This window comes from Mytilus californianus, unplaced genomic scaffold (genome assembly GCF_021869535.1).
Source record: "Mytilus californianus isolate M0D057914Y unplaced genomic scaffold, xbMytCali1.0.p SCAF_63, whole genome shotgun sequence".
NCBI classification, from domain to species: domain Eukaryota; kingdom Metazoa; phylum Mollusca; class Bivalvia; order Mytilida; family Mytilidae; genus Mytilus; species Mytilus californianus.
This window is the reverse complement of record NW_026262716.1, coordinates 673,815-701,216: the sequence shown is the minus strand read 5'-3', so window position 1 is coordinate 701,216 and position 27,402 is coordinate 673,815. Positions and strand designations below refer to the sequence as shown.

The following is a 27,402-nucleotide window of genomic DNA, read 5'->3' as shown; positions in this document are numbered from 1 at the left end:
TTTATATGGCAAAGATAACAATGATACCATTAGGGCAACTAAAATTAATAAGAAGATTTTCATCCAGATTTTTGAAAAAAATGGGGCGGGTGGGAGGATTTATTTTTTTAATTTTTATTTCCTCCTTAACCATTTTGAGACGTGTTGTTCATATACACAATGTACAAGGGTAATAATAAGCTTATATCATGTTTATATAAGGAATTCTACATTTTTGTTTTAATTCTTAAATCAATATTTCCGATTGGCAACCATTGTTCTACATGTAATTGCCGCTTTAGAAACCGATTTTTAGTAAATAGCAAAAACGTGGAAAAATGTTCTCTTTTAGACTACATAGATCATTTTTTGCTTTCTAAGTTATGATTTATAGTGCCCATAAAATGAAGCATATGCATTGGTATGCAACACAAATATTATGAGTACAGAGTGAAATGAAAACTCAAACTGTGTTGAAAATACTAGGGTTCATGCTTTTAAGATTCTTATGCAAGGTGCAAATATAATTACAATGTAAAACATGAACTGAACCAAAAAAAAAAAGTTATTTAATAACTCTATTGAAGGGCTGAAATGACAGCTTTGGAGGTAAATCTAAGCCATGGCAGCTATAATACATTTTGTACGTTGGCCGACTCTTTGTACTCAATATACGGTCATAAATCGCACAAGTTCGTGCTTGTGTTAATTTCTTTATTCCAGTCATGATTTTGTATCAATGTGTTCCACGATTTTTGCGCTTTGGATATCATTCACAGTCTAAATTTCCTTACACAATGTCATTGTATAAATAAAATAATCGACGGTTTTATATTCACTGAAATTTGTGACAAACCGTGATTACCGTTCTTGGACAACGCCAATTACTCGTAAGCCAAATAATTTATGTCCTTCTAGTAATCAATCTATATTCTCAAAAGATAATGTTGTCATCATTGAGCAGAAGAATATGTCGACTTATATTACTCGAAGAAATACGAAAACCGAAATTTGAAAAAGGAAGTTTAAATGAATCGAAATTATCGGCGGTTACCGGTAACGTAAATGAACAAAATCCGGAAAAATCGTATATTTTTAAAAATAAAAAAAATCGCAGCGGGACATTTTCAGAGGGGCAGGCGGGGATGAAAATCTATCAATTAATTTTAATTGGCCTTATTTGACTGCCAAAATTTGGTGATCATATACAAAAGAAATATTAAGTGCATTTCAAATATGAAATTCTTGTATATCTGTATCTTTCCTCTATCAATTTTCTTCCAAAATGACCTGAAAATAAAATCATTGTTTCATGGCTATTATTAATTATAATACTTTTAATAAATGAAATGCAAAACCACCTGTTAGTGCTAAAATTGAATTTTTCAATTTGAATTATCAACCTACTTTAATAAAGATTTTTTTCACATCTCCCCTCTGATTATAGAATCCATCTGCAAGAGATAGTTTAATTTGCAAAAACTAATCTATGAAGAGTATAAAAATAATGTTACCAGCTACAGATAGTAAAATGTATTTTGTTTCGATAATGAAAAATTTGATGTCATATCCAGAATGAGCAGGTAGGCATTTCAATGTGTGGTTTATCATTAACATCTACATCATTAGGTCTCTGGTGGAGAGTTGTCTCATTGGCAAACTTAATACCACATCTGATATCTAGCTGGGTTGGAGTAATATAGATAATTTATCACAGGTTTTTTTGTGTTTATCAACTTGAAATAGATAAAATTTGAAATCTATTTTTTTTATACTAAAACATATAAGGGCTGTTCCAGAAAATACTATGTCCCCCAAAAAACATATAAGGGCTGTTCCAGAAAATATTATGTCCCCCCAGTGAAGGTATTTTTTTTAAAATTTTATGTGGGTGGTTGTATTTGAAATACCAAAATGCAAAGGGAGTGTTGTTCTAATTAATTTTTATTTCTGTGGGTGGTGGTGGTAAAAAAAAATGCTGTCCCTGTTGTAATATGAAAAAATAATTTGTTTTATTTTGTGAAAAAAAATATAGTCTAACGTAAGAAAAGTTTCTTTTACAAGGGATAACAGATATGATATGCAATGCAACTAAAACACACTAGACTACAAGATATATTTACTTTGTTTGATATTTAAAATTCATGATTTCCCTATACCTTTGAAATCAACAAAGAAACTAATGAAATGCTTCGCTGAGCGCAGCCTGATACGACCGCAGAGGGAGAACCATGAACAGTTGGGGCAAATTTGGACACAATATTCAAGCTTGCTACTGTCTGAATTTGGATTCTGATCAAATTTTTGACATAATATAGGTTTCTGACAAGAAACAAATGTTGTCAAAGATCTTAAAAATCAATTGCGCAATACTGTGCATTTAAAGATTTCTTTTTAAAACTTTACAAAAAAATTTGAAATTAAAAAAAGTTTGAACCCCCCCCCCCCCTGGAGCAATTACCCCCAAACTCAAACCCAGCCTTCCCTTTGTAGAATGGAACCATGTAGGCAAATTTTAGAGAGATCCATACACTTAAACACAAATTATTGTCTGGAAACTAGAAAACAAAACTTGTTTTTGGCCCCTTTTTTGCCCCTGAGTCCTGCATGTTCAGTCAGAGCTCTGACATAAACAAGTCAGAATAAAATGACTTCCATAGGTCAGATATAATTTGATGTAAGTGTTGTCTCCCTTCTTGCACTCAACAGAATATGACTTGTACAGGTCAGTTTATGTCAGACTTTAATTTATCATAAAATGACTTCCACAGGTCAGATTTTGCACAAAATATTGTGACTTAATATCTTCATATTCTAATAAGATTTATGCCCCTTTTTAATGCATTTTGACTTCGAGAGGTCATTTTTGTTCTGATTTGAAGCAGTCATTACTACCACTTTGTTATCAATCTCCATAAAAATATGGTGATTACTAGTTTCGAATTAAAGAGTTTTAAAAAGTGGGGCTCATCTGACATCATACCTTCTCCTTTCCAGAATCTAAACATAATATATTTATCTCATCACTTTCAATTATTTCAAAATACAAAGAAAAACCAGGTGAGAAAAAATGGATCATACAATTTTCTGAATATCAAAAGATTTACAAAATACAATATTGGAAACATTACATGACAATACTTCAAATCTTCCAAGGAAAAACAAGACACTTATTCATGATAAGACTATGTTAATAAAAGATATATTCTCATCCACTTTAAGCTAAATGTATTAAGAGCAAAACATTTATTATTTTAATATTTCATTGAGGTAAATACTGTTGTGCAAACTGACTCAAACAAGTCACATTATGTTCTGACTTACTAACGTATTACAACTTTTAAGTCTAGTATTGTCATATTGATTTAAAAATGTATAGGTAAGCCAGATAAAAGACTGAGGAAATTAGGTCCCCATAAGTCACAATAATGAGGACTATAAAAAAGTTTATTTGGTATATTCAATATTAAATGTATTTTGTTTTAAACAGGTCAAATCATGTTTTGACTTAAAAGAGTCAGTCCAAAACTAAAATAAATTTATTGAAATATTTAAGCCGGGCATTGCCATATGATATTAAATGAATGTATGTGAACGTCAGATAAAAGACACAGGAAATATATGTTAAGATCCCCTAAAATAAATAACCATTTGACTTAATTGTTTCTAAAAATTTATCAAATAATAAACTCGAAAATGGCAGATTCAGAAGCAGTCTGAAAGCAAGGACTTTCTTGGATTAAAGGAAGTACACCTAGCTTTGATTGGAAATTTTGTTCTGTAAACTGACTTTAACAGGTCAAATCATGTTCTGACCCCAAAGAGTCAGTCAAAACTAAATTTATTACAACTTTTAAGTCTAGAATTGTCATATTGATTTAAAAATGTATGGGAGAGCCAGATAAAAAACAGAGGAAATAAGGTCCCCTAAAGTCACAATAATGAGGATTATATAAAAAAGTTTATTTGGTATATTCAATATTTAAATGTATTTTGTTTTAAACAGGTCAAATTATGTTCTGACTTCAAAGAGTCAGTCAAAAACTATACTTTAACTAATTATTGCAACTTCTAAGTCTGGCATTGTCATATGCATTTAAGAATGTATGGGAAAAACAGATAAAAGACACCCAATAATAAAGTCACAATAATGAGGACTATAAAAAAGTTTGTTTGGTATATGTAATATTCAAATGTATTTTGTTTACAAGTTTCATCAAATTATCTTAAAATTTTATTCTATTTCTGTATTTTCATGACTTTTTCTTTTCTGTTAAGTTAACACATGGAACTTTTGGTTGTAAAAAATATTATTTTAAAGACCATTTGACTGAATTGTTTCTAAAAAAACTTATCAATTAACATGATTAATTAACTAAACAGTAGCAGATTCAGATAAAGGGAAAAAGGGGGGGAGGGGGGGGGGGGGGGGGGGGGGGGGGGGGGCTTAGAGGAAGAAGACCTAGTTTTGATTGGAAATTTTGTTCTGTAAACTGACTTTAACAGGTCAAATCATGTTCTGACTTCAAAGAGTCAAACAAAACTAAACTTATTTCAACTTTTAAGTCTAGGATTTTCATATTGATTTTAAAATGTATGGGAAAGCCAGATAAAAGCCAGATGAAATAAGGTCCCCTTACGTCACAATAATGAGGACCTTAAAAAAGTTTATTTGGTATATTCAATATCAAATGCATTTTGTTTTTAAAGATTTTCATCAAATTATCTTAAAATTTTATTTTATTTCTGTATTTTCATGACTTTTCTTTTCTGTTAAGTTTACACATAGAACTTGTGGTTGCCAAAAAAAAAAAATTTTAATAACCATTTGGCTGAATTGTTTCTAAAAAAACTCAACAGTAGCAGATTCATATTTAGGGGGGGGGGGGCTTAGAGGAAGAACACCTAGGTTTGATTGGAATTTTTGATTTGAATGTTCTGTAAACTGACTTTAACAGGTCAAATCATGTTCTGCTTTCAAAGAGTCAGTCAAAACTAAACTTATTAATACAACTTTTAAGTCTAGTATTGTCGTATTGATTTAAAAATGTATGGGAAAGCCAGATAAAAGACAGAGGAAATAAGGTCCCCTAAAGTCACAATAATGAGGACTATAAAAAAGTTTATTTGGTATATTCAATATTAAATGTATTTTGTTTTAAACAGGTCAAATCATGTTCTGACATTAAACAGTCAGTCCAAAACTGAGTTTATTGAAATTTTAAAGTTGGACACTTCCATATGATATTAATGAATGTATGATAACGTCAGATAAAAGACATAGGAAATATTTGTAAGATCCCCTAAAATAAATAACCATTTGACTTAATTGTTTCTAAAAGTTTATCAAATAATAAACTCAAAAATGGCAATTTCAGAAGCAGGGCTTAAAGGAAGTACACCTAGCTTTAATTGGAAATTTTGTTCTGCAAACTGACTTGAACAGGTCAAATTATGTTCTGACAAATTGACTTAAACAGGTCAAATCATGTTCTGACTTAAAAATATCAGTCAAAAACTAAATTTATTGAAATTTTTAAGTCCGGCATTGCCATATGATATTAATGATATGTATGGAAAAGTCAGATAAAATACACACGAAATACATGCAAGATCCTCTAAGATAAATAACCATTTGACTTAATTGTTTCTTAAAACTTATCAATTAATAAACTCAACAGTGGCAGATTCAGAAGGGGACTAAGAGGAAGAACACATAGCTTTGATTGGAAATTGTGTTCTGTAAACTGACTCAAGCAGGTCAAATCATGTTCTGACTTATAAGAGTCTGTCAAACACTAAATGGATTGCAACTGTAACAGTCGGGCATTGTCATGATTGTGATGTGATTGTTAGAATGTATGGATACAAGTAGGAAAAAAGATCACAAATATTAAGTCACAATTTTTAGAACTATATAAAAGTTAATTTGGTATATATTTGATATCTTAATATTTCATTGAGGTAAATCCTGTTGTGCAAACTGACTTGAACAAGTCACATTATGTTCTGACTTCAAAGAGTCAGTCAAAAACTATACTTTTACTAATTATTGCAACTTTTAAGTCTGGAATTGTCATATGCATTTAAGAATGTATGGGAAAATCAGATAAAAGACACCCAATAATAAAGTCACAATAATGAGGACTATAAAAAAGTTTATTTGGTATATTTAATATTCAAATGTATTTTGTTTACAAATTTCATCAAATTATCTTAAAATTTTATTCTATTTCTGCATTTTTATGACTTTTTTTTCTGTTAATTTAACATATGGAACTTTTGGTTATAAAAAATATTATTTTAAAACCATTTGACTGAATTGTTTCTTAACAAACTTATCAATTAATTAACTCAACAGTAGCAGATTCAGATTAGGGGGGGGAGGGGCTTAGAGGAAAAGACCAGTTTTGATTGGAAATTTTGTTCTGTAAACTGACTTTAACAGGTCAAATCATGTTCTGACTTCAAAGAGTCAAACAAAACTTAACTTATTAAAACTTTTAAGTCTAGTATTGTCATATTGATTTAAAAATATATAGGTGAGCCAGATAAAAGACAGAGGAAATAAGGTAGCCATAAGTCACAATAATGAGGACTATAAAAAAGTATACTTGGTATATTCAATATTAAATGTATTTTGTTTTAAACAGGTCAAATCATGTTCTGACTTAAAAGAGTCAGTCCAAAACTAAAATAAATTTATTGAAATATATAAGCTGGGCATTGCCATATGTTATTTAATGAATGTATGGGAACGTCAGATAAAAGACACAGGAAATATATGTAAGATCCCCTAAAATAAATAACCATTTGAGTTAATTGTTTCTAAAAACTTATCAAATAATAAACTCGAAAATGGCAGATTCAGAAGCAGGGCTTAAAGGAAGTACACCTAGCTTTGATTGGAAATTTTGTTCTGTAAACTGACTTTAACAGGTCAAATCATGTTCTGACTTCAAAGAGTCAAACAAAACTTAACTTATTACAACTTTTAAGTCTAGTATTGTCATATTGATTTAAAAATATATAGGTGAGCCAGATAAAAGACAGAAGAAATAAGGTAGCCATAAGTCACAATAATGAGGACTATAAAAAAGTATACTTGGTATATTCAATATTAAATGTATTTTGTTTTAAACAGGTCAAATCATGTTCTGACTTAAAAGAGTCAGTCCAAAACTAAAATAAATTTATTGAAATATATAAGCTGGGCATTGCCATATGTTATTTAATGAATGTATGGGAACGTCAGGTAAAAGACACAGGAAATATATGTAGGATCCCCTAAAATAAATAACCATTTGACTTAATTGTTTCTAAAAACTTATCAAATAATAAACTCGAAAATGGCAGATTCAGAAGCAGGGCTTAAAGGAAGTACACCTAGCTTTGATTGGAAATTTTGTTCTGTAAACTGACTTTAACAGGTCAAATCATGTTCTGACTTCAAAGAGTCAAACAAAACTTAACTTATTAAAACTTTTAAGTCTAGTATTGTCATATTGATTTAAAAATATATAGGTGAGCCAGATAAAAGACAGAGGAAATAAGGTAGCCATAAGTCACAATAATGAGGACTATAAAAAAGTATACTTGGTATATTCAATATTAAATGTATTTTGTTTTAAACAGGTCAAATCATGTTCTGACTTAAAAGAGTCAGTCCAAAACTAAAATAAATTTATTGAAATATATAAGCTGGGCATTGCCATATGTTATTTAATGAATGTATGGGAACGTCAGATAAAAGACACAGGAAATATATGTAAGATCCCCTAAAATAAATAACCATTTGACTTAATTGTTTCTAAAAACTTATCAAATAATAAACTCGAAAATGGCAGATTCAGAAGCAGGGCTTAAAGGAAGTACACCTAGCTTTGATTGGAGATTTTGTTCTGTAAACTGACTTTAACAGGTCAAATCATGTTCTGACTTCAAAGAGTCAAACAAAACTTAACTTATTACAACTTTTAAGTCTAGTATTGTCATATTGATTTAAAAATATATAGGTGAGCCAGATAAAAGACAGAGGAAATAAGGTAGCCATAAGTCACAATAATGAGGACTATAAAAAAGTTTACTTGGTATATTCAATATTAAATGTATTTTGTTTTAAACAGGTCAAATCATGTTCTGACTTAAAAGAGTCAGTCCAAAACTAAAATAAATTTATTGAAATATATAAGCTGGGCATTGCCATATGTTATTTAATGAATGTATGGGAACGTCAGATAAAAGACACAGGAAATATATGTAAGATCCCCTAAAATAAATAACCATTTGACTTAATTGTTTCTAAAAACTTATCAAATAATAAACTCGAAAATGGCAGATTCAGAAGCAGGGCTTAAAGGAAGTACACCTAGCTTTGATTGGAAATTTTGTTCTGTAAACTGACTTTAACAGGTCAAATCATGTTCTGACTTCAAAGAGTCAAACAAAACTAAACTTATTACAACTTTTAAGTATAGTATTGTCATATTGATTTAAAAATGTATGGGTGAGCCAGATAAGAGACGGAGAGAATAAAGACCCCATAAGTCACAATAATGAGGACAATAAAAAAGTTTATTTGGTATATTCAATATATTCAATATTAAATGTATTTTGTTTTAAACATGTTGTCAAATCATGTTCTGACTTAAAAATATCAGTCAAAAACTAAATTTATTGAAATTTTTAAGTCCGGCATTGCCATATGATATTAATGATATGTATGGAAAAGTCAGATAAAATACACACGAAATACATGCAAGATCCTCTAAGATAAATAACCATTTGACTTAATTGTTTCTTAAAACTTATCAATTAATAAACTCAACAGTGGCAGATTCAGAAGGGGACTAAGAGGAAGAACACATAGCTTTGATTGGAAATTGTGTTCTGTAAACTGACTCAAGCAGGTCAAATCATGTTCTGACTTATAAGAGTCTGTCAAACACTAAATGGATTGCAACTGTAACAGTCGGGCATTGTCATGATTGTGATGTGATTGTTAGAATGTATGGATACAAGTAGGAAAAAAGATCACAAATATTAAGTCACAATTTTTAGAACTATATAAAAGTTAATTTGGTATATATTTGATATCTTAATATTTCATTGAGGTAAATCCTGTTGTGCAAACTGACTTGAACAAGTCACATTATGTTCTGACTTCAAAGAGTCAGTCAAAAACTATACTTTTACTAATTATTGCAACTTTTAAGTCTGGAATTGTCATATGCATTTAAGAATGTATGGGAAAATCAGATAAAAGACACCCAATAATAAAGTCACAATAATGAGGACTATAAAAAAGTTTATTTGGTATATTTAATATTCAAATGTATTTTGTTTACAAATTTCATCAAATTATCTTAAAATTTTATTCTATTTCTGCATTTTTATGACTTTTTTTTCTGTTAATTTAACATATGGAACTTTTGGTTATAAAAAATATTATTTTAAAACCATTTGACTGAATTGTTTCTAAACAAACTTATCAATTAATTAACTCAACAGTAGCAGATTCAGATTAGGGGGGGGGGGCTTAGAGGAAAAGACCAGTTTTGATTGGAAATTTTGTTCTGTAAACTGACTTTAACAGGTCAAATCATGTTCTGACTTCAAAGAGTCAAACAAAACTTAACTTATTAAAACTTTTAAGTCTAGTATTGTCATATTGATTTAAAAATATATAGGTGAGCCAGATAAAAGACAGAGGAAATAAGGTAGCCATAAGTCACAATAATGAGGACTATAAAAAAGTATACTTGGTATATTCAATATTAAATGTATTTTGTTTTAAACAGGTCAAATCATGTTCTGACTTAAAAGAGTCAGTCCAAAACTAAAATAAATTTATTGAAATATATAAGCTGGGCATTGCCATATGTTATTTAATGAATGTATGGGAACGTCAGATAAAAGACACAGGAAATATATGTAAGATCCCCTAAAATAAATAACCATTTGACTTAATTGTTTCTAAAAACTTATCAAATAATAAACTCGAAAATGGCAGATTCAGAAGCAGGGCTTAAAGGAAGTACACCTAGCTTTGATTGGAAATTTTGTTCTGTAAACTGACTTTAACAGGTCAAATCATGTTCTGACTTCAAAGAGTCAAACAAAACTAAACTTATTACAACTTTTAAGTATAGTATTGTCATATTGATTTAAAAATGTATGGGTGAGCCAGATAAGAGACGGAGAGAATAAAGACCCCATAAGTCACAATAATGAGGACAATAAAAAAGTTTATTTGGTATATTCAATATATTCAATATTAAATGTATTTTGTTTTAAACATGTTGTCAAATCATGTTCTGACTTAAAAGAGTCAGTCCAAAACTAAAATAAATTTATTGAAATATTTAAGCCGGGCATTGCAGGGCTTAAAGGAAGTACACCTAGCTTTGATTGGAAATTTTGTTCTGCAAATTGACTTAAACAGGTCAAGTCATGTTCTGACTTTAAAAAATCAGTCAAAAACTCAATTTATTGAAATTATTAAGTCAGGCATTGCCATTTGATATTAATGATAATGTATGGAAAAATCAAATTGACTCAAACAGGTCAAATCATGTTCTGACTTAAAAGAGTCCGTCCACAACTAAATGGATATGCATAAAATCTGGTTCATAATTTTTGAAAAGATGGAGAGATTAATGAGTCTATATTTTGTTATTCCGACTCACAAATGTCACTATGTGACAAATTTCGGGAATTTTTCTCTCCTTTTGACTGATTCCTATATGTTGTATGGGTGCCATAACTATCACTACAACATGTACAAAGTCATCACATTCTAAGGGACGCCATCAAAAGACTAATGTAGGATAAAAAAAACTTAAATCAAATAGTTTGGGGGTGGGGGTGGGGTTAAAGTTGCTGCAAGTTTTGTTTATCCAAAATCGATTTTACATAAATCCATATTGGTCAATCAATCTTTCCCAAATTAAGTTAAGAGGAGGGGTGGGTGGGTCAGTGAAAAAACTATGTGATGTGAATTAAGTTTTTTATCCTATATTGAACTTTTGATGTCGTCCCTAATGACTTGACCTATTACAGTATTTCTGTCTGAATTTTTTATGAATATTCTGTATTTACTAATTTAACTACATGTATGTTATTGCAAGTGTATTAATTAGCTTTGTTTATTACTTATATTAAACTAAACCTCTATTAATCAATTATCTTTACTCTGGTTATTGATTATATAAGAAAAACTCTGCCTATTACTATATGACTGTAATCTAAACTCTGATTGTTAACATCCTGGATTGCATATCTGCATGACCATTAAACTCATGGTATACCCATTTTATTTGAGGATATAAAACATTTTCAGACACATTGAATCTGTGAAGACCCGGTTTTGTAAGCAAAATGTTGGGGAAATTTAATTATAATTAAGAATGTTTAAAATTAGTTAAGAAAAAAGCCGACATTAATAATGTTAAAAAAAATTTGAGGAGAAAAAACATACAAATTCAGACCAAATATGGTGACTTTGTTGTCCTTCAAGAAGCCGTACATATAATCCATAATATTTTCACTGTTTTTTAAATACATGTAAAAGTTGAAAGATAACTATCTATTGATTTTTTTTTAAATAGCTTTTTTCACAACACTTATAACTTTGTAATTTATGTTCCATTGTACACTTGTTATTCTTAATATCTTTAAAAATTTTTGTTTGGGAACAAAATCTTGTCAGGGTTTCTTATGGTACTAGCATGACAAGTGCATTCATATTCTAAAATACTCTAAACATTATAAAAGTCAGTATTTTCAGATCATTCTGAGTCTTTCTGACCTTATTAAGTCAGAACATTCAGACTTTTATAAGTCAGAACATTCAGACTTTTATAAGTCAGAACATTCAGACTTTTATAAGTCAGAACATTCAGACTTTTATAAGTCAGAACATTCTGACTTCCAATGTTCTTCTCACTTCTGTAGAAACAAAGACTATCTATGTCTCAAATAAGAGGTAAATGCTTCATGTGGCTAAGCATCTGGAGTAAGAATTATAGATGTGTTATTTCAGAGGAAAACAAATATGCCAAAATTTTTTTTTTTTTCATATAGATTAGACCGTTGGTTTTTCCGTTTGAATGGTTTTACACTAGTAATTTTTTGAGGCCCTTTAAAGCTTGCTGTTCGGTGTGAGCCAATGCTCCGTGTTGAAGGCCGTACCTTGACCTATAATGGTTTACTTTTATAAATTGTAACTTGGATGGAGAGTTGTCTCATTGGCACTCATACCACATCTTCCTATATCCATGTAATTAATAAGATGTGATGCATGTGAGAGGAAAATAATACTGAATAGACAATTCTGTTTGCATAAACACTGATAAATATAATATGTAAAGGTGGTCTCTCAGCAGATTAAAATAAACAAGAAATAATTGTAACAGGATGCTGTTACGAAGTCTCCCAAACAAATTTAAGCTCCCATAATTCGTCATTTCCCATGGTTGCCTGACATTGGGCAAGTTCCAGTACAAATTGGTTTTGTCTAGTAAAGTGATATGCATAAGTGACGCCTAGGGTTTGACCCGTCATGTCATTCAAATCTTCTTGAAATGACGAACAGGAATATCATATGGTTTACCTTTAGGGGTGGTGATCCAGAACATTTCAAAAAGGGGGATGGGGATGACCCCAATGGACTTCCCCTATATTTCATTTGATTTGTTTTATTGTCCTGTGCAAGAATGTATATGGTGTAGGGGTGGGGATCTCGACCGTTTACAAGTTTTCAAACATGAGGGGGTGGGGTGACCCTCAGGGACTCCACCTTTATTTCATTTGATTTGTCTTATTGACCCTTACAAGAATATATATGGTTAAGGGGTGGGGATCCCGACCGTTTACAAGTTTTCACACAGGAGGTGGTGGGGGTGACCCCAAGGGACTTCCCCTATACTTCATTTGATTTGTTTTATTGTCCTATTCAAGAAAATATATGGTTTAGGGGTGGGGATCTCGACCGTTTACAAGTTTTCAAACAGGAGGGGTAGGGGCCAGGGACCTCCCCAACATATCATTTGATTTGTTAAATTGTCCCATACAAGAATATATATGGTTTAGGGGTGGGGATCTCTACCGTTTACAAAATATAAGAACATTTGCAAATGGCAGGGGGTGGGGGTAAACCTGGAGACTAGCCCGGTATATTTCATTCAAATCAATACACCTTATCGCTATTTATCCGCCATTACTGGACATCACACAAGTTCCCGAAAAATTTTGACGTCATAATAGAAAATATCTGACGCCACAATGGAAAAGTGATTGTTGCATGACGTCAAAAGTTCGAGCGGGACAGATTCTCGGGTCAAGCGGGAATAGCGATACGGTGTATTTGACATTATAAAGAGGAATAGAGAAATGACAGAGATAGGGGTGATCCCTGGAGACTTGCCCTACATTTCATTTGATTTGTTTTATCATGTCCCATGATCATAAATGAAGACCAGGTGTGTGCATCACTTATTGTTCTCAAGTTATAACTTTAAAAATAAAAATAAAAACCCTTGGGTTCTTTAGTTTAAACCCTCCCTTCCTTTTTCTTTTATTAAAATTTTTCCCATTTTCGTTTCATTATCATCATATCAATATTCACAATGATCGTTTTTCTCATAGGGAGAAACGAATCACAAAGGTTAAAAAATCAGTTCGTGATTGAGTTTAAAAATAGAAAAAATCATGTGACGATGTTCAGCTCGAAGCAATAATTTTACTTTTTAAATTGCACTGACTGGTTAATAATGTTAATATTGTTTAAGACAACACGAGTTATCTCCCGAAAATAACAATTCATTATCATAACAACATTTTCTGACCTGAACAAGTCAGAATTGTCAAACACCAGGTCATCTAAAAGACCACGCGTCCGTATTTACAGGTCGCGCGCCTTCATGAAACAGCAAAAAAATCACTTGCAAGGAACTTCTTTATAGGCAAAAAATATAAAAATGCCCATGAAAATACGGAGGTAATATGAATTACCTTTCTAAGAATGCCCACAATGACCTAGATTTTCACTAAAAATCGTAAATAATCAATATAATATTCAATGACTTCTCGTTCAAGACACTTCCAAAACAACGACTCTCAAACACGTGATCTATTGCAAAAAACCACGTGATCGTATGTGTCGTAGATCGGCGGCAAATTCAAAATAACTTCTGGTTTGACGGACTCGAGTGAAAACTACGCAAAACAAAAATTGACGCGTACAGGTCAGAATTTCAAAACACTTTCTGACTTGAAGAAGTCATTTTATTCTGACTTGTTTATGTCAGAGCTCTGACTGATGTTTGGGGCAATTAATTACCCCCAAACTCAATCACAGCCTTCCCTTTGTGATATGGAACCTTGTGGTATAATTTCAGAGAGATCCATTGTCCCATGAAATTGTGTCTTCTTGAACTATATTTCACAGTTCATCTGTGAAATTTCGTTCACGGGACAGAATATCAATATTGTAAACTAAAATTTGTAAGGGTTCCGCGGAACCCAGTGTCTCGCCTACTTTTTCTGTTAATCACAGCCTCAACAAAAATGAGGAAGTAAATCAATAAAAATATTCCTCTTGATACTATCTTTTGATTGTAAGAAGCTTCTGTCCAAGTTTGGTAAAAATCCAGGATAGTTTATGAATCTAATAAATGTTTAAAAACTTTAACTGCAGACTGAATGTAATGTTAACTGGAAGAAAACAAAATTTCCTTCTAGATACTAGCATTTGATCATAAACAAGCTTCTGTCCAAGTTTGGTACAAATCCAAAATAGTATAAGAACGTTATAAAAATTTTAAAAACTTAAACCACAGAGTGAATGTTTTGTTTCCTGGCAGAAAATCTAAGTCCATTTAAAATTAAAATACAGAAAAAATGGATTTATTTTTTTTATAAAATTTCCTTCTAGATACTAGCTTTTGATCATAAACAAGCTTCTGTCAAAGTTTGGTACAAATCCAAAATAGTATAAGAAAGTTATTAAAATTTTATAAACTTTAACCACAGAGTGAATATGTTGTTTCCTGGCAGAAAATCTAAGTCCATTTAAAAGTAAAATAAGGAAAAAATGGATTAATTTTTTTACAAAATTTACTTCTGGATACTATCTTATGATCATAAACAAGCTTCTGTCCAAGTTTGGTACAAACTCAGGATAGTTTAAGAAAGTTATTAAAATTTTAAAAACTTTAACCACAGAGTGAATGTAATATTTCCATGCAGAAAAACTAAGTCCATTTATAAGTAAAATACGGAAAAAATGGAATTTTATTTATACAAAATTTACTTCTGGATACTATCTTATGATCATAAACAAGCTTCTGTCCAAGTTTGGTAGAAATCCAGGATAGTTTAAGAAAGTTATTAAAATTTGAAAAACTTTACCACAGAGTGAATATTTGTGGACGCCGCCGACGGAATGTAGGATCCCTATGTCTCGCTTTTTCGACTTAAGTCGAAGGCTCGACAATAAAATAGTGTCTCCCTTAGTGAAAAATTGTCCCTTGTACTTGGACATAATTTCATAGATGTTTTATAAAAATATGTCACATGGGACAATTTTTCATAGTGTAGCTGTTTTTTCTGTCCCTTAAGAAGGGACATAATTTAGCAATCATTGAAATGTTTTAATCAATTAGTCAAATCATAATTGAAATTTAAATCAAGACAACAGATGTGAACAAATATGGAAAGTGGTGAATATAAACAGCTATATGACTTTTTGTTTGATGGTCAATACCCTCCAGAGTTTAATAATAATGAAAGAAGATCATTTAGAAGGAAGGCCAAGCAATTTGAAATTAAAAACAATGAAATGTTTTATATACATGCCTTTTAGACCCAAACGTATGCGCAAGAAGAAGCGACAATCGAGTATTTATGAATATTATTCATGATATTATTGATCTTGTTAAAAATGACAATCCAAAGATGTTAAAACAGTTCATTGATTCCTACTGTATATTTAAAAACAAATGTCGATTTAGTCTTATTATTTATTGTAATTAAATTGTTTGGTATTAGACAAGACTTTTATGCAATTTGGACATGATTTCACTATGAAAAAATATCCAACAAAGGTTAAAATAGAATATCTTTTCAAGGGACACTTTTACACAGAAGTGGACAATATTTTATAATAAAATTCTGTCCTGGACAAAATTTCACAGGTCATATCCGTGAAATTTTGTCCATGGGACATAATTTCATGGGGGACACTATTTAATCCTACACATACACTTACACACAAGTTTATTGTCCAGAAACTATAAAAATACTTGTTTTTGGCCCCTAAATCCTGAACTGTTGGTACCATAACACCAAAAATCAATCCCAACCTTCCTTTTGTGGTATTGAACCTTCTTGTAAAATTTCATGGAGATCAATTCACTTTAACTAAAGTTATTGTCCAGTAACCAAATGTGTCATCAGACAACGACGACAACGACAGCATCATAGCATTATGCAAACCCCAAAATATTTTTGCAGTCATATAAAAAAACATGAGGTTGTCAGGTGTAGGGCCTGTCTTGCATATTTTAGTGATGCACATAAACAAATACTTAATTCTTTCCCAAACAAAAGAGAAACATTTAATACAGTTTCAGGTTTCATAAATTTTGACACCAGAAACTAGACCATTTTTGATATTTAAGTGCTCACAAGTTAAACCAAGTTAAATTATCTCTACATCTATACAATTGTCATATGTGGAGCAGGATCTGCCTACCCTTCCAGATCATCTGAGAACACTCCCAGTTTTTGGTGGGGTCCTTGTTGCTCAGTCTTTACTGTTATATGTTTTGTGCACTATTGGTTGTCTGTTGGTCTTTTGAATGTTCATTTGGTATCGTTCTCTTCTCTTCTATTATAGCTTTTGATATATTAAGGAAAAAATGCAATATATAAAGAGAAAAATAAAAATAAATAATTGTGGATTTCTTGAATTAAATAAGTCAGTTTCCTGATAGATGGAAAACTCTATGCAAGAACTCAATAGAAGGTAAGCCAAAGGAGAGATTTTTTGTTACATATTGTTAATATTCCTTGGTTAAGTGCTCACAAGTTAAACCAAATTAAAATCTGTATGTGCTTGTCCAAAATCTGGAACCAGGAGCCTGAAATTCAGTGGTTAGTTTCCATATTAATTGTTTTTCATTTTATTTTGTCATAAATCTGGTCGTTATTCTTTTTAATTTGTCGAGGTTCAGATCTTTAATACTCATTGTTGAAGGCATTATTTATTGTCCCTTATATCCACATCATTTGTGGATAGCTGTCATATTGGTAATCATACCACATCTCTATCTTTTTACATTCAACACTCACTTAATTAAGTTAAAACAACATTTGTAACTAAGGAAAGAGAAAATTAAGATATAAATAAACAGAATAAACTTGGGTAATTTACAAATCTATTATTTTCCATTGTAATACAGTAAAACATCATATATAATCATCTTATACACCGACATCAACAATGTCAATATGAAGTGGAAATGAAGTACAATGTATTTATGCTTGACATTTACCCAAGCAATCGATATCCTCTTTACCACAGGAATTTTATACAATGCTGGTAATGTAATCATACTGACCATTTGTTTTCAATTTCCAGTATCAGAAGAACTTCCAGTAGGTTTTTCAATGACCCAGCAAGGATTCACCTGAAAGAAGTAGACATTTTTTAATATAATTTTGACAGATTGGGGAAAAAGCATGTTCCACAGTATAACTGTGAATAATGACAATCTATTCCTGGCATATCAATACAAATAATGACCTAGCTTCTACAGTTCACATTTAAAAAAAAAATAACTGGTATGCATAGGACTTTTACATTTAAATGAATATTTTTTATGATGTTTATTTTTTAATTATTGTGAAAATTGTGATAGGTATATATAGGTTGAGCATAAAATATTGACAAGTTATTTTAATCACAGCTTTTTGATATACGGTCTGTCCATCAAGCCATAACATAAAATGGGAAATCATAGTTATATTCTAAAATGAGATGCAGGTCAAAACAAATTGTGTTTCAGAGAGAGGATATATCAAGTTGTCCAGAAAAACAGAAGATAGTTTGATCAAATTATGGCAATTGACATTTGTAGCATATTAGGTTTTGGTCTAGAGAATCACTTAAAAAAGACTTAATATGAGTTGTCAAATACACATCTGTTGCAGCGCCAGATCATTGTAACTATTTAAAATCTTATAACTACTACTAGGTCGATATATCTGTAAGTGAACTGCAAGTCCCAGAGAGTATCACAAGCCAAGTTGCCAGTACTAAGGGCACGCTAAAACGGTTATTGATTGATTGATTTTTTTATCTAATAAAACTTTAAAATCATTTAAATTAATGAATACATGTACATGTTTTACCTCTTTAAGTATACTCAATACCAATCAATATTTACCCTCAATTTAAACTTTTGCGAAATATATAGAATATATATCTACAAAGCAAAAAGTAAATTAGTTTAAGATAACTATGTATGCACTATTTCTGGTAACACTATCAAACTTTCAAGCAACATTTAGATATAGTCGCTGTCCCCATCAACAGATCAACATAGCTAGCAGCAGACTAATTCTCGTAAACAACATGTTTACAGAGAAATTAACAGAAATAGATTTTACTTATTTCAGCCATATTGGGATAGTGGTAACTGCAGTTTCTATGATCAGTTTAACACCAGTGATGATTTTCTTTTTTTTAAATCAAAATCAACAGCTATTATCATTGAAATATTCTGCAGTTACAATTAATCTTTCAAGTGATTTGTCCACAAGTTACCATTATCTTTTTATTTAAGTTACGATTATCTTCCTAAAATATTTGATGGATATTATTTCGGTAATGAGGCCATACATGATATTTATAACACACATACACAACAAAATAATACAGATCAACCTGGCGGCTGAGTAGTTCTTGAAAACAACACATTTAAACGGAAAATTAGCAGAAATCGATTTTACTTATTTCTACCTCCGCCATATTGGGATCGTGGTAACTGCAGAAATATAAAGTTCATAATTAGTAAGATGAAATCATCTCTTTAGTCTTAAAAGTTTTGTTCTTTACCGACCCTCATTGTCTATTTCTAGATGTCAGTTAAGATATGAGGCAGATTTACCTGTATCTGTTGAATCCTTTATTTCAAGTTCAATGGGATACATGCGTTCAACAAAGTCACCATTCTTTGAATTATTCAATAAAAGGAAATCATCTTTATAGCAAAATGTGAAGTTAAGGATAATGCAATCTTCTTTTCAATTCCTCCTTAGAAGCTCCTGTACATGTATGAAGTCTGCCTCAAAAGAAAAAAAGAACAAATATGAGTACAAATGTATATGTTGATCATATGTTAAATTGTTTTCCTAGCCCAGAAATTTAGAAACGATCCAGGTAAACTTATAGATCCTTTAAAAAAACTTATTCGAAAAGGTTACCAAAATCAACACTGTAATTAGATCTTTGAATATTGCTTTTATTGGTATTAATATTGATTTGTTATCAGTAAATTAAAATCAAACTAAATATCATATAGTTATATACATATATATGGATGTTGCATGTGTATTAATTGATAATTTAATTAGTCTTAGATGCATGATTTTTTTTATTAGTTGTTATTGGCTTTGAACTACATGAACTAGCTGTCAGTAACTGTGAGTACTCTCAGATCTATACTTTAAGTGTGTGTGCCTGTCCAAGTCAGGACCCTGTTATTCAGTGGTTAATTAATTGCCATTGTTGCTGTGTTACATACAGTGTTCCCCTTTTTTCACTAAGGTAAGGTGGGTGTTTTGAAAAAAACACTTGCAACGGGGTGTTGTTTTTTTTAAAACATTTCCAACCTGGTTTTTTTTTACTGTGGGTAGGGGTCACAAAAAGAAGGATTAGTATTGTATTCACATTTAATGGAATTGAACAAAAATAAATAGATGTAGTCACATAAACTGTCAAATATTCTTTGATTTGATTTGACAAATTAGTTTTGTGCATCTCGGATAGCAGCTAGCTAGATGGCTTTTGCAGGACTCCCTTCTCCTGCGAATGCATGGCCTATCGATCCAAGTTTCTGTCCTGTTCCTCGCTTTAGTGCTGTATTTTTGGCACACAGAACAGTAATAATCTTCCTCTGTGACGATTAGCCATTTAAAGTCCTGTTCATATTTATCTTCGCTTGCGTGCCTTTTCCGTTGTTTTGATGCTTTTTTTCAATTTCAACAATTTCAATACAAATATCCATTTTAGTTGACTTATTTGGCCTAGAATTTTCCTTATCACCATCGTCATCTGCCTTTCTCTTCCCCCGATTAATAAAAGAAAACATTGAAATTTGACGATCTGCCATTTTTGTCTATGAAAACAAATCAGCGAGGCGCAATTAGTATTTAAATTTTTACGGTGTGGAACCGAAAAAAAAAAAAACGGAATTTGAAAAAAAAGCTGACCACCTGATGGAAAGGTGGTCGGCACAAAACTCTTGACATATTTGTTTTTCGTTCATTTTTTTGTTCATTAATTACTTTACGCCATTAGTTTTCTAGTTTTTGTTGTTGGGATGTACAAGTACTCATCCATGTCCAATTTGTGTTTTTGTTACATGTAATTCTATTCGTATCCATGAGATGAGTTAAGCCTTTTTCAACTGATTTAAAGTTTATAGTTTGTTGTTATGATGTACTGTTACACCACTGTTCCTGGTTAGGGGAAGGGTTGGCGTCTTCAAACTAGTTTAATCCTGCACATTTGTATGTGCCTGTCCCATGTCAGGAACATATGTTACGAATTCAGTAGTTGTTATTTGTTGCTGAGTAATACATATTATTTTTTACATAAATTAGGCCATTAGTTTTCTCGTTAGAATTGTTTTACTTTTTTTTATTTTGGGGCTTTTTATAGGTGACTATGTCATGTATGTGGTGTTGCTTTTGTTCTTTGTTGAAGGGGTACGGTGACCTTATAGTTGTTAATTTCTGTGTCATTTGAAGACCGGCAATGTGGTTTACCCTAAAAACATCTTCTCATATGTGAACTGTTGGTGTCCAATTGTTATTCTTTGTCATATTGTCTGGGAATTGGTCATACCGTATCACTGCTGGATGGGATAGTATCTTGCTCTTAACTTCATCAAAAACTTTAAGGGCATCTGTACCTGAAAATAAGGATTTATTCATGTATGTGAATAATTAGCTAACTAATAGAATAGTTTAGAGGGATTTTTTCCCCACAAAATGACATCATAATACAATATTATCTTTGAAAAAAGCAATACTACTGGAATTTATTCAAGAACTAATTATAAGAAACATTTATTGACATTCAATTCTCTCCATCTTATGGAGTAACGTTTATACATATCTGAACTTGTTCGATTCGCTCGTGTATGAAACAACATATTTGATTTTAATGGAAGAAATTTCTGTATTACTGAAAATTATTACATCAAAGTTTTTGATATCACAAACTAGTCAAAACATTTAAGAAATATTATAATCGGTACAAGGACATCATTCATAAATAAAGATCAACATGTAGACATCTTATACGTTCAGGTATTTCACTTTGGATGTGCAATTAAATTTCACATCAAATATTTTATGGTAATATTCTATACAAAGCACAAAAATGTTGTCAGTCACCCCAGTAAACCTCAGTTTATAAAAGTTTAATCTGACTTATTTAGAAGGGATATATAGTAACGATACTGTTTTGGGGTAATTAAAGATGGCATATTTTGGAATTAATATTGATTCATTCATAGGGTCGTTAAATCAGATGTAAACACATTTATTCTAAAACCAGGTACCGGTATTGGCAAGATACAGGATTTTCTCTCTGCATTGAAGACCCATTGGTGGCCTTCGGCTGTTGTCTGCTCTTTGGTCGGGTTGTTGTCTCTTTGACATATTCCCCATTTCCATTCTCAATTTTATGTTCTTCTCATATTTTTAACCATGGTATGATACTACACCCTAAACAGGAGGGATTATGCTTGATTTTCATATGATGAAGACATAATCTGTCAATCAGTTTAGTTCAAATCTGGAACTGGCATGTCAGTAACTGATAGTAGAACTTTGTAAATTTATGTATCATGGTCATTTTGCTTAGTTTCTTCATTTACAATGTACCTATTCTGACATGTGACTAGGACTTGTGCATAGTGCTGTTTGTTTATTCTACATTGGCTAGAGATGAAGACCTATTTGTAGCCTTTGGATTATTTCTGCTCTTTGGTGGGGTTGTTTTCTCTTTGACACATTCCCCATTTCAGTTCTCAAATGATTCTCAATTTTAGAATGTGTGTTCTTTTGAATTTAAATTTAATGTAATTTGCTGCAACTGAGTCTCCAATAAGAGTAGTATAAATTTTCAATGTTCATTTAAGAAAGCCAGAAAACGTTAATTCAAGTACAAAATCAGGTGATGTTGAGTACGCTAAAATAAAAGTTTTACATATTCAATAACTGTTCATACATGTATCTGTATCTTGGTTGCTGTTTCAAGTTTTCTTTCAAGTTTTCTTTCCTAATGTTGAGAATTGCCAAAAACTGCAGTCTAGGCACGGAGCTTCAACAAAGAAAATATAAACAAACCATTAGCATAATCAATCTTTTCACACAATATGTAATTATTATATTACCTATACTATTATTATTATATGGCAATTATAACTATTTGAATTTTTTTTCCATATTTTCAAAGTGTATTTATAACCACACACAAAACACTTAAGCAACACACAAAAAAACCAAGGGACTGGTTAAAAGTAAAACCTACATGCAGTTGTAACAGTGGTTTGATTCCGCCAGTGGAGGATGAAAATCCCAAGTGTTTATAATCCACCAACAAAAATTCACTAGGGTTTTTAATCCAGGTCCAGAGTAAAATATTCACCACTCTTGATAAAATTCTATAGAGAGTTTTTTGAAGGGGAAATGTATAAAAAATGGGGCTTGGTATTTATGGGGGATATTTGAATTAACTATTTAACTTGCATAGCTGATTTATGTAAAAAATGGACAAAGTAAACTTAGTGTTTTTCATCCATCATGTCCATGGAATGTTCACATAAATGTTTTGAACCAGGATTCTGATAATGTAGGATTTATTAATGTCCCCATGAAATAATGTCCACCGGACATTATTTCATAGTAAATACTGTCCATGGACAATATTTACTTATTTAAATGTGTCCCGGACACAATTTCCTATGAAATTATGTCCTCAGGTATGAAAAAGTGTCCATGAACATGGACATTATTTAATACTATAATTCTGTAATTGCTAACTTTAAATACATCGTTACTTTGACAGAGAGTTGTCTCATTGGCACTCATACCATCCTTATCTTCTTATTTTTTAATATATATATATATATATATATATATATATATATATATATGCACACGTATAAAAATTGCGGTTTTTATCCAACGCAATCATAGGTTTGAACGTCGTTTTCAATTTAGACTTGTATATGTTTTCAACATATATATATATATATATATATATACATGTATAATGATTTAAATTCAAACAAGTAACAGATGCTGTTCAATATTATTTTCCTTGGAGGACACAATTTGATAACAATTACTACGAAAACTAGTCCTGTAGGTGGACCATATTTCATAACTTTTGCTGTAAAATTCTGTCCACTTAGGGGACAATATTGCATGGCAATGGACATTATTATTTAATACCAAAATTCAATATTTTCTTTTGCCTTCTTCTCATGATAAATATAGTTAAGTTCTTCACATTTGATTTTATACTTTACACACTCCCTTCTTATTGTTCTTCTTTCATTGTTATTAGCATTAGCTGGGTATTTCTTAGAACTTAAATGTATCTATATTCACTTCCATCCATTATTTGTTTGTTTATATAAATCAATTTCTACTCAATCCTTCTGATTTTATTAAAATTTCAAGTACAATAAAACTTTTTAATGACCTTTGTATTACTTCCCTTGGAGGACACAATTTAATAGCAACTAGTATGAAAACTTGTCCTGTGGGTGGACACTATTTCATAACTTTTGCAGTAAAAATCTGTCTACTTGAGGGACAATATATCATGGCAATGGACATTATTAAATACCAAAATTCTATGAAAAACTGTCCAACTGGACACTTTTTCACAGGACACTATTATGGCTTACAATAACACTAGTGATTTTGAACCAGGAATTATTACACTACTGACTAGTGATTTTGTACCTGGAATGATTGCACTAGTTACTTTGAACTGGGATTTAAGATTCATATACAGTGATGTCTTCTGATGAACTATTTTAGTACTCACTTTGAACACTACATGATAACACAATATAATGATTTATTTACAAATTAAATTTTGATAATTTTTCTAATGAAAACCATCAATTAAATCATATAATATATGCTTTTAAATTGTCACTAAATTGTAATATTCATATATACTGGATTGCCAAAGTTTTTCTGTGCATTTGCGTTTTGGTAGACTTCGATATAAAATCATATCTTCAATGTCAATATCTATTTATAATGAAACTGGTTCCTTGAAAACTATTCTAATTTTAACCTATTAATTTATGTATTAAACAATAAACTGGTCTAATATAAACACAAGAGTGCACATCCTGAAATGTCTCGCCTTCTTAAATACTAATCATTGATATTATGTTGATAGTCCTAAATATAAAGCTTTACTACAACTATCACATAAACTTAACATGATCCAAGAAAATGAGGTCACTGTCATATAAACCAAACAAGAAATACATGTACACCTTAAAATTATTCAATACACAAAATATAGCTGACCTATTGCTTATAGTTTCTAAGAAACAGACTTAACCAAGAAAACTAAACATTGACCAATGAACCATGAAAATGAGGTCAAGGTCAGATGAACCATGTCAGACAGAGATGTACAGCTTACAATTCTTCAATACAACAAATATAGTTGACCTATTGCTTATGGTTTAAGAAAAACAGACCAAAACACAAAAACTTAACACTGAGCAATGAACCGTGAAAATGAGGTCAAGGTCAAATAAAACCTACAAGACTGACATGTACATCATAAAATAATTCCATACACCAAATATAGTAGACCTATTGCATACAGTATAAGAGAAATAGACCAAAACACAAAATCTTAACTATAACCACTGAACTATGAAAATGAGATCATGGTCAGATGACACCTGCCAGTTGGACATGTACACCTTACAGTCCTTCCATACACCGAATATATAAGACCGATTGCTAATAGTATCTGAGATATGGACTTGATCACCAAAACTTAACCTTGTTCACTGATCCATGAAATGAGGTAGAGGTCAAGTGAAAACTGTCTGACGGGCATAAGGACCTTGCAAGCTACGCACATACCTTACCATATATAGTTATACTATTACTCATAATGAGAGAGAAATTAACATTACAAAAAATCTTAACTTTTTTTTCAAGTAGTCACTGAACAATGAAAATGAGGTCAAGGACAATGGACATGTGACAGACGGAAACTTCGTAACATGAGGCATCTTTATACAAAGTATGAAGCATCCAGGTCTTCTACCTGCTAAAATATAAAGCTTTTAAGAAGTTAGCTAACGCTGCCGCCGGATCACTATCCCTATGTCGAGCTTTCTGCGACAATAGTCACAGGCTGGACAAAAACAATGATCAAGATCGACGCTTTCACACTATTTACATCCAATATTCTCTAGTGAAAAACAGTCACCTGGAATAAAAACAGGGTGGAATGAAATTACACTTACACAGCCAGGGTAAGTGATGTTGACATTGCCGGTATGTCATTAGGTCTTACCTTGTTGATACTTAAACATGTGCTTGTGGATTACTCATTTAGCTGAGTTGGTAGAGCAGAGACTTTCTGTGCAAAGGGTCACAGGTTAAAATTCCGATTGGTACAGTAATTTATTTTGGAAAGCAAATAATGATCTCTGGGTTATGTGTAATTGTATTTGCAATTTTGGTATTTAGCTGAATTTTGTCTCCTTGTACAAATGTAACCTGAGATCAAATCTGCACTTGGTCAAATTGGTACCTTGTTAAATCGGCACCCGATGTATTCATTTCGCCACCCATGTTAAATATTTTCAGTATTTGAAGCAAATAGATTAAAATAAACAAGGCGTTGTCTAGAAATATTGACTTATTTTCATTTTTGGGTGGTTTCTGTGCATGTATTTTTTCCATTCAACTTGATGTGTATTCGCGGTATTTATAGATATTTTTATGCATGTTTTAACCAGAGACATATATATGTCTCTGTTTTAACCAACATGACTAAAGGAGAATTTTCCATTATTGTTGGTTTAATGCTGTTTAAACTTTCCTGAAAAAAAACACCTTAATTGACATTCAAGGTTGATTAGTGATAGTAATGAAAGGGACTCATAATTTCCCCTTTTCCTGCTTCTAATTTTCTCATGATCAAACAACAACAGCTTGTGTAATGGCTTCATGTATTTTACTAAGTTTTTAAAGTAAAAAAACATCAATAACAACCTGTTTAGATTTAAAACAAACAAACATGTTAATAAATTATGTAATAATAACTGTAAATTGTAATTCACTAATTGATAAAAGTTATTAATATCAATTGAAAAGATAACTATTCAAAACGTCAGTCATAGATTGTTGAGAAAACTTATAATATGTATTCTAACTGCTTGGTGATTTTTAACTATACATGCTATATGTAGATGTAATGAGTAATATAAATTAAAAAGATAAAGCCAAACCCCAACAATAATTTAAAGATAGAAAGATCATTTATACATTTTTACTGAGATTTTTTGAATTATTTATCTGTTTATATTGTATCAAATAATGAAATATTATTGGATTTGACTAGATGCCGATTTGACTTGTACCCCCACCCCCCCCCCTCGGATATTTATCATTCTGTTACGAGGGAAAAGATAGTACTTTCACAAACGTCAATGTTGACATTGTACAGATGCAGGATCCGCTCACGGTTTTTGAGAGTGTTTGAAAAGTTAGGTCGTGTTAACATGAAACAGTAATGCTAAACCATGTCAGTATCGACCCCTGTTATGTGCTTGTCTATATATTTTTACCGATACATGCTTTCATGGCAAATAAATCATAGAATACTTACCTTTGATCGCTTCAAAATTCCAAAAATGGCGGCTGGAAACTTACAAATAACACGTGACTCGTGACGTACGTTGTAGATCTGGGTGCATACCTAAAAGTAGCACCGAGGTTTAGCCTAGATTCCAATAAAAATAATTTAGAACATTAAAAAATAAATCGAGTGATAAACGGGGCGATAAATAGGTTAAAACATTTATAAATCCTGGTTTATATTTGATATATATTTGTAAC

General features: G+C 31.1%; 2 long non-coding RNA genes across 7 annotated transcripts; both read right to left on the bottom strand.

Annotated features, from left to right (window-relative positions):
• Nucleotides 1-1,101: 1,101 nt before the first annotated feature.
• LOC127707322 (uncharacterized) lies at nt 1,102-27,393 on the bottom strand. Of its 6 annotated transcripts, XR_007984778.1 has the most exons (7): nt 27,173-27,393; nt 22,508-22,600; nt 21,037-21,182; nt 19,155-19,328; nt 17,604-17,672; nt 17,069-17,123; nt 1,102-1,269 (listed from the first exon to the last, which is right to left on the bottom strand). It is a non-coding gene; the product is annotated as an uncharacterized LOC127707322 (long non-coding RNA). The 6 variants fall into 6 exon arrangements; XR_007984775.1 differs by lacking the exon at nt 17,069-17,123 and having other exon boundaries at nt 19,155-19,332; XR_007984773.1 differs by lacking the exon at nt 17,069-17,123.
• On the bottom strand, nt 4,239-5,155 carry LOC127707324 (uncharacterized). Its single transcript, XR_007984779.1, has 2 exons — nt 5,092-5,155; nt 4,239-4,636 (listed from the first exon to the last, which is right to left on the bottom strand). It is a non-coding gene; the product is annotated as an uncharacterized LOC127707324 (long non-coding RNA).
• Nucleotides 27,394-27,402: the final 9 nt, after the last annotated feature.